Source organism: Propithecus coquereli, unplaced genomic scaffold, assembly GCF_000956105.1.
Source record: "Propithecus coquereli isolate 6110/MARCELLA unplaced genomic scaffold, Pcoq_1.0 Scaffold257, whole genome shotgun sequence".
Classification (NCBI taxonomy): Eukaryota; Metazoa; Chordata; class Mammalia; order Primates; family Indriidae; genus Propithecus; species Propithecus coquereli.
Window position 1 is genome coordinate 1,266,768 of NW_012148141.1, and position 2,089 is coordinate 1,268,856.

The following is a 2,089-nucleotide window of genomic DNA, read 5'->3' on the forward strand; positions in this document are numbered from 1 at the left end:
TCTAGTTTCATTTTTCCACATATGAATATCCAGTTTTCCCAGCAGCATTTATTGAAGAGGGTGTCCTTTCCCATTGTTAAATTTTAGGTATGAGAATGGCATTGTGGTTATGTAAGACAGTATCCATGATTTTTACAGATGTATACAAAAGTATGTTCAGGTGAAATAATATGGTTTCTGAGATTTGTCTTAAATATTTAAGAAAAATGAGAAAGAGCAAAAAGAGATAGATGAGGCAAATTTTGATAAAGATTGAGTTTGGTGATTGATATATGAGGGCCCATTTTACTATTTTCTATTTTTGTTTTTGTTTGAAAGTTTCATTTAAAAAAGCAAAACTACAGAGAATCCCACTTCCAGGTATGATAGATTAAGACCCTACCTGATAACTCTTTACCTCCACCCAACTAAAGAAAAGAAATATAAAACCTAGGCATAAAACAAAAAGTGAATACTTTAATATACTGGAGGATGGACAGAAGTGTCTGCTGCATTGGCAGTACATGTTCACTTGGTAGAAGGAAGAGAACTAAATGCCCATCTCTGCAATTTTTAGCTTGGGGCTAAGTGCAGTCCACACCTGACTGGGATTTGTATAGAAACACAACTTGTCTTCTGACCCATGAAACCAGAAAATTGAACCCAAGAAACTGAATGCTGAAAGATAATGAAAAAATCTTGCAAGGGGAAGAACCAGAGAGCACACCCCCAAACTCAGTCTACCCACATTTCTGACTGACCTCTGAATCAGCCATGTGTAGAACAGACTAAAAGCATCTCAGTTAAAGGCCGTGGCATTCTAGGTTAGAGGTTGCAAACTGACAACTCACATAGACATATTTAAATTCAATCTGAACTAATAATAAAGCTGCTGCCCAAAAGACGGAGTCTGAAGTTTAAGCCCAGCCCTACTCCACCAAAAAACAGCAACAACAAAAAAATCACCTTCTAAAACAAAGGAAACAACACTCATCAGAGAAAAATAACAGAATCCCAAATCTCCACAATTTAATATTCAAAATACCCAGGACACAGTAGAAAATTACCAGATATAAAATGAACCAAGAAAATGGAACATAGCATAAAGAGAAAAAATATCAATTGAATCTGAGCCCAAGATGAATCAGTTATTGAAATTATTAAACAAGGATTTTAAAGTGGTTATAATAACCACCTTCAATGACGCAAACAAAATATGGTTTCAATAAGTAAAACTCTCAGCAAAGAAATAGGAAACCTCAGCAGAGAAAGAGAAACAATAAAGCAAAATTAAATGAGAATTCTAAAATTGAAAAATATACTTTCTGAAATTAAAAATTCAGAAAAGACTTAGACAAATGAAATGACAGAGGAATGAGTAAATGATCTTGAAGACACATCAATTAAAATTATCTAATGTGAAGTACAGAAAGCAAAACAATTAAAAATAATGAACTGAGACTCAGGAAGCTGTTAAGTGATATCAAAGTATTTAACATATGTGCAAATGGAATAACAGAATATTAGGAGAAACAGAATGGGGCATAAAAAATATTCATAAATAATGGCTCAAAGTTTCCCAAATTTGATAGAAAACAAAAAGTTGAAGATTCAAGATGTTCAATGAATACTATGCAGAATAAACAAGAAAAAACTCATGCCCCAGGAATATCACAGTCAAACTATTAAAAGTCAAAATAAAGAGCAAATCTTGAAAGCAGCAAGAGCAAGATGAAATGGGAAGGAATGGAGCGGGGGTGTGTATTGGAGGTGGGGGGAAGGGAGACAATGATCCAGTTAACACCTTACTTCATCAGAATGGAAGAAGGCCAGAAAAGAATGGAGCAAAAATTTTTAAGTGCTGAAGTAAAGAAAACTCTTAACGCATAATTCTATATCCAGCAAAAACAAACAAAAAAACAACCCTTAAAAATGAAAGGGAAATAAAGACATTTTCAGATAAAAGAAAACTAAGAGGCCGGGCGCGGTGGCTCACGCCTGTAATCCTAGCTCTCTGGGAGGCCAAGGCAGGCGGATTGTTTGAGCTCAGGAGTTTGAAACCAGCCTGAGCAAGAGCGAGATCCCGTCTCTACTAAAAATAGAAAGAAAT